Source organism: Taudactylus pleione, unplaced genomic scaffold, assembly GCF_031769625.1.
Source record: "Taudactylus pleione unplaced genomic scaffold, aTauple2 ptg000093l, whole genome shotgun sequence".
Lineage (NCBI taxonomy): Eukaryota > Metazoa > Chordata > Amphibia > Anura > Myobatrachidae > Taudactylus > Taudactylus pleione.
This window is the reverse complement of record NW_028284495.1, coordinates 4970957-4976956: the sequence shown is the minus strand read 5'-3', so window position 1 is coordinate 4976956 and position 6000 is coordinate 4970957. Positions and strand designations below refer to the sequence as shown.

At 46.2% G+C, this 6000-nt stretch overlaps 1 pseudogene; it reads left to right on the top strand.

The window, feature by feature from the left end:
- The first annotated feature begins 477 nt into the window (after positions 1-477).
- Positions 478-6000, top strand: part of LOC148526806 (uncharacterized) — a 62025-nt pseudogene continuing 56502 nt past the window's right edge.

Below are 6000 nucleotides of genomic sequence, written 5' to 3'. Positions count from 1 at the left end.
CTAAGTGGTAATAACTTCAAAAATAAAACTTTAAGTTCATGGACTTGCCCTGATTTATCTTTGCTTATTATTACAAGGAGCTCACTATTGCCCCAGAATGACTCTCTTGAGAGAACTAGTGATCCGGGCAGCAGGTACATGTGTGCAGAAAAGTATGGGGCCAAGTACAGAGGAATTAGGCTGTGTTTCTTGCCACAGCGGGCTCCAGGCAGTCCGGCCTCTGATGGAGCCCCTGCATGTGCATGATGGAGACCCTGTGTCAGATATCTGACCTGCCATGGTTATGCAAATCAGTGATGTCACAGTGGCCAGTGATGTCATAACACAGGACAGCCAGTGAGGCTCACCCTCAGCAGAGACTTGCATTATAGTTACAGAATCCTAGCAAGGTGTATTGTTTTTATTATAAAGTAAATTTTCTCTAATTCTACTACTGGAGAAGCATCTGAGAGGCTGTAACTCCAAATGTGAGGCTTCATGGCCTCGTCTAGGTAAGTGACTGTCTGTGTTGTGTTTTTAAAAATAGGGATTTCCTTGTTACAAATGTAATATTTATGATCAGATTTACAATTATGTGGAACACCAATTATAGCTAATTTATTTCACTAAGTACATCAATACTGTGACTAATTATACAAACATTGATAGCATCCAAAATTGATTAACTTATAATTGTGCTTCAAATTCTTTGAAACAGAAGCTGAGATACTTTAATGTTTCACTGTTTGTTTGTTTTTGTGGGGATTGTTATTATTATTATTATTATTTTAATAGATTTTTTTATTGAACCACCATAGAAAATGTCAATTACAAAATTTGTTTAAAAAAAAATAGAATATCACATCAATCCATTACACAATAGCATATAATAGTATTGTTTTTATTTTTATTTTCATATGAAACCACTTGAATTCTTTTAATAGTACTAAACAAGCGTTCTCATCCTCTACACCAGGCCTGGACAACCTGTGGCTCCCCAGCTGTTGTGAAACTACAAGTCCCAGCATGCCCTGCCACAGTTTCGCTATTAGGGAATGCTAAAACTGTAGCAGGACATGCTGGGACTTGTAGTTTCACAACAGCTGGAGAGCCGCAGGTTGGCTCTACATAAACTTCTTTAATGTAGTTGTCTCTAAGATAAGTCTGGAAACACAACCAGCCCTCATCCTCCTCATTATAAACCGTCCAATCCGCTTATAAAGCTAAATTCAAAATGATCCAAGGAAACAATTGTTATGTTTTGTTATTGTCATGTTAGAATATTAGGAACAGTTTTATGCTGTATCAAAATTCTGTTCTTAGGGGCCAATGTAAGTGTTCATTCTAGCACCCTGCACCTGTCACAGCCCGTGCCGTTCCTCTTTCCTGCCTGGGGTGTCACTCTCTGCTCTGGTGCTTCTAGCACCATAAGCTGAAGCAACACTGCTGATACACAGACCAGAGTGTGCTAGAATGAAGACTAATGTAATCTGAGCTGCAGTAGTATATGTCTTATTACTGTAAACCCATTACCAATATCACTGTAATAATGTAAATAGATAATAACAGTAACATTACTGTATATTAGCATAAACATGCTCAAGATGCATTTAGCCGATTGGACTCTGCTGCCGCCCATATTTGTAAAGTGAAGGCGCTCATACTGTACTTTGGTCGTGTTACACCGCCCCCTTACCATAAGGGGAAGTAATGCTAAAATGTGTCTCTGCCAACACGGCTCTAGATACATAAGATATTTGGTGTGCATGCAAAGCTTACAATAGTGCATGGATTTGGGGGGGAAAAGCCGAGTCCATCTCTACATGAGCAGACTGCAGACGGCATGGGGTGACGCTGTGCACTGACTGCAGGCGGCATGGGGTGACGCTGTGCGCTGACTGCAGGTGGCATGGGGTGACGCTGTGCGCTGACTGCAGGTGGCATGGGGTGACGCTGTGCACTGACTGCAGACGGCATGGGGTGATGCTGTTTGCTGACTGCAGACGGCATGGGGTGATGCTGTGCGCTGACTGCAGGCGGCATGGGGTGACGCTGTGCGACACCCCATGCCGCCTGCAGTCAACGCACAGCATCACCCCATGCCATCTGCAGTCAGCGCACAGCGTCACCCCATGCCGTCTGCAGTCAGTGCTGTGCACTGACTGCAGGTGGCATGGGGAGACGCTTGTCACTTAGTTATTCCTCTCAGAGGCAGAGTCACTTGGTTGGCATTGGGTGCAGCTACAGCGCCGCGGGCAGGGGAGGGACTTGTTTCCCCTTCATATATAACTAACTGAACTCAGTACTGCCGCATTCCAGCTCACTTTAACCCCTGCTTATCTGGTCCCATAAAAATAGCTACACTATCCACAAAGGTAATTTTATACAGCAGCAGCACCTTGAGATCCACAGAACATATTATATATGACATATACATAAAGGAGGATTATTATTTGCACTTATAATTCACAATTTTGTTTTTGCATCTCTATCTTTAGTAAGAGAAAGCGGAAGACAAACAGAGATTCGGCATCAAGCTCATCGCTAGAAGCCGATCCAGGTAAGACAGGAGCCAGAAGTCTTTATTAACCTTCAGTAATATATCTGTAATTTTGACATAGAGTAAAGCTGGGTACACACCTGGTCGAGCATCGCTCTCTCTACCCTCTGTCTCACAACTACATTCCCTCACCTATCTTGCATGTACTTGTTCTGGTTTAATGTGTGATTTGTGTTTTGTATGAAGAACACACCATACATAACGTCTTGCCTTGCTTCCACAGCATGCATTTTCTGTGGTCGTGCAGAAAATGACGTGCCCAAGTATGGAGAGCTGCTGCATAACGCCAAGGAGAAGCTGACTGTCCACCACTACTGCCTGGTAAGTATGGAAAGTAATGATGGATGAGCATCAGTTATAGCAGCTGAAAGCAGCCTGTTACACAGTAAGGTGCACATTTATCACAATCTGCAATATTTATGCAAATGTGATAATCATTTTGTCCTATGGGCTTGATTCAGCTTGGAACGCAAGTCTGCGGACGCACACGCACCCTGCCGATGTTTGCGTTCTGCGCATGCGTATGCATCACAGTGTGCGAACCGGCCACTGCGATCGCAAGGGGCAGTGGTCGAAGGAATGCAGACATGCCAGTGCATTTGAATGCCATTACAGCGGCGTGCATAATTAAGCCCCTGCGACGGCACACGCAGCCTGAGCTCTAGGTACTTACAGGAAGTTTAGAAATTTCTGAGACAGGTCAGCTCTACCACAACTGTGCGTCTGGGTCCGATGTTACTCTATGTTACCGATGCTTTCGCAGACTACCAAGGTATTGCGGAAGTGGGCAGCTTACTGAAGTGGTGGGTGTGTGAGTATACTGCTGCGATCGCAATGCATTCATAGCATATTTTCGCAGCGGCCGGGTGCGTGCGATTACAGACTTGCGATCCGTCCTGAATCAGGCCCTATATTCACAAGGTGATAATGTAAATGTTTCCTCAAATGTCTCAATCTCCTCTACACGGGAGGCCAATGCCGATAAGAGCCCAGTCACGGTAAGCCTTTGAAGCAGAAAGATGGCTTGTGAGTGTTTTGGGCAGGGATGTAAAGAGATGGGCCCAGGGAGAGGGGTGTGTCCTAATTGTGGGAGGCATGGCTATGCCCCCTTAGGTTAAAAATACCCCTTTTTGTGAGCCCCTCAGCCTAGCATAAAGCCACGGGGTTGGGGGGCGCGATAAGTGTGATAGCTCCCTCCCACATAAAGGCAACAAATTATTCTACCAAATGAAACCATACGTTTTCTGTTAATTAAAATGGTGGAAAAATTTAAAAAAACATATTTTGTTTCATTTTTAACTTTAGGCATTAAATATTATTGGAGCCCTCCCCTAAGGATATGTAGTTATCTGCACAGTTTCATTAACATGCTAAGTGCATAAAACATGATAAAACTATATTGGAGCATATGTTAGAGATACAAGTCTTCCTTGTTATAGATAATGCAGCAGTGGTGACAGCCATAAGTACATCTCCCCTCTCTCCTATCCAGTTACTATCCAGCGGTGTGCTGCAGAGGGGCAGTGACAGGCAAGGCTTCTATGGCTTCCTGTACCCAGATGTGCGGAAGGCAGCCAGCCGGGCGGCAGAGCAGGTGAGGAGCCGATCATGCTGATACTTTCTCATGTCATGTGAAGTCACCGGAGAACTGAATGACACATATTGGGCCTAATTGGGAGTTTATTCTATTCCCTGATAATCAACAAAGAATAAAATAAACAGCTTTGTGATGCCGCAGTGAGAACGGCTCCACCTGGAGCCGCGGTGCAGAATGACTGTGGAACTGACGTGACCAGAAAGGTCAAAAGCCACTCAGCCACTCAAAAGTGTTTTCCCAAGGTGGCCGACAGATTCTGGGGAGTCTTATTTATATAAAATGTTTTGGTGTATGGACCTAATTCAGAGGTGAATGCATTGCAGGTGTTGGCGAAGTTGGCCACTGTGCTTTTTTTACTGTTCATGTGTCCTGATGGTTTACTGACTATGGTTGTAGTGAGTATTTGGATGCAGAGCAGACAAGGGCCCTCATTCAGAGCCGTACGCTCTGAGCAGAGCGCACGCTCTGAATGAGGGCCTCCCTCCATAAAAAAGGAGCGTCCTCCTGGACGCTCGTATAGCTGTGGGTCACCACCCACAGCCTATACGAGCGTGCAGTTTGATGGCCGCGATGGTCTTGACCATCGTGACCATCGAAACTGCGAGCCGGAGCCTGCGGTTGAGGTTTTCAACCGCAAGCTCCGGAGTGATTTTGGCTCTATCAGAGCCAAAATCACTCCCACTGACATCACTAGTGATGTCAGTGGGCCGGCTTCTGACGGGAGCCGTTCCCGTGGGAACGCCCCCGTCAGGGAGGCATGCCCCCGGCACGCCCACCAAAGGGGGCGTGCTGTCAATCAACATCAACAGCACGCCCCCTTTGATCAGACACAACGAGCGAAGGACTTTCCTTCGCTCGTCGCGTGTGGCGCATGCGCACGTCGGAGCTCCCTCCGTCGTGCGCATGCTCAGTGCAGAACATCGACCCACTTGCGAGCGGACAGCCAATGTGTGCTTGTGGAAAGAAACAGAGTGATGCCGCCTGTCAGCGGTAATGCAGATATTTTTGCTTCCTCGAGCCAGTGTGCTGCTAAATGCACATGTGTGATCCAGCTTGCCAGTTCCTGCATGCACAGAGGACTGGAAGCTCAGACATATGCACTTGCACTTCACTAAAATAAAAAAAAGAAAGAAAAAAGATAACGTGCTATAGGTCTCTCTGTAGGACTGCCGATCAGCCACAGCAGCTATGATTGGAAGCCTTAGAGGAGCTATTTTCTATCTCTCCCACTAAGGTGGTTAGCAGAGGACCTGGCTATACTTGAGTGTTATATACAGTGACTGTTCTATTATTAGGAAGTAAAGGAGTCTAGAACAAAGGTTATTTATAGTGGGGGACCTTTTTACACTCATTGTTCGTGTTTTTCTCAGTATTGTCATTTGTTAATCATGTTTTGCAGCCCTGCACAGTGTGCAAGAGGACGGGCGCCTCCATATGCTGCAGCGGGAAGGGCTGCACTGAGACCGTGCACTTCCCCTGTGGCCAGGAAAAGGAATTTATATTCCAGTACTTCAAGGAGTTTCCGTGAGTAATCCATTTGCTTCTAGGTATATAGGGCCCGATTCAGACCCGCTTGCTAGATGTGTTCGCACGCAACTGGCGTATGCAAATCCGGCAAGGCAGGCGATCGTATGGCAAGGCATTAGCATGCCCACTATGTCTTGGCGTGCGATCGCGTGTGTATGTATGTTCCGTTACAGTGGGGTTTTTTGTTTGAACTTCTCACAATTTATTCTGTAATATTTGTTTCACTGCAGATCATTTTGCCCAAGGCATCGGCCAGTTCAGAAGGCTGCGGCACAGGATGGAGTAAGTGCATGTACCATCTGCCTGGAGGAGCTGACCCCTGCCCCTGCATATGATG